Source organism: Alligator sinensis, unplaced genomic scaffold (genome assembly GCF_000455745.1).
Source record: "Alligator sinensis unplaced genomic scaffold, ASM45574v1 scaffold150_1, whole genome shotgun sequence".
Classification (NCBI taxonomy): domain Eukaryota; kingdom Metazoa; phylum Chordata; order Crocodylia; family Alligatoridae; genus Alligator; species Alligator sinensis.
The window spans coordinates 3,732,481-3,732,983 of NW_005841840.1; the positions used below are offsets into that span (position 1 = coordinate 3,732,481).

The 503-nt window shown below is 71.0% G+C and overlaps 1 protein-coding gene across 5 annotated transcripts in view; it reads right to left on the bottom strand.

Moving 5' to 3' along the window:
• Nucleotides 1–503, bottom strand: part of JADE1 (jade family PHD finger 1) — a 59,471-nt gene that overhangs the window by 57,496 nt on the left and 1,472 nt on the right. The gene's annotated exons all lie outside the window — the stretch shown is intronic.

Consider the following 503-nt stretch of genomic DNA (forward strand, 5'->3'; position numbering starts at 1 on the left):
GCCTCTTGCCGGGGGAGGCCGCCCAGCGGGGCGGGGGGACGCGCACAGGCCCCCATCCCCCAAGCCCGCGGGCTGCAGAGCCGCAGGCTGGGAGGAGGCTTTGTCTCCTCGCCCAAGCGGGCGGCGCTGGGCGAGCCCTGCAGGGAGGGCACCAGTCCGCCCCTGCACCTGTGGGTATCCCCCCACCCCCTGGGATTCATGCAGCCCCGGCCACTTGTTCCCTTCCTACTGGGCAATTCAGAGGTAGGGAGAATGCTTGCGTCACTGGCACGGGAAGGTGTGTGAAATGCCCCCCTCCCCAGATACGCACTGGGTGCATCCGTGTGACCACCCCCCACCAGCACGCAGCGTCGGGAAGGGCTGGCAAAAGTTTCCCCCGCACGTGTTTTTGGTTGGTGCACCCCCCCCTTGAGCGGGTGCAGGCCGGCGCGGGAACGGGAGACGTCCCGGAGCCTCCCGCCGCCGTGCACCTGCTGCCGCCCCCGCTCCCCGGCAGACGCCGC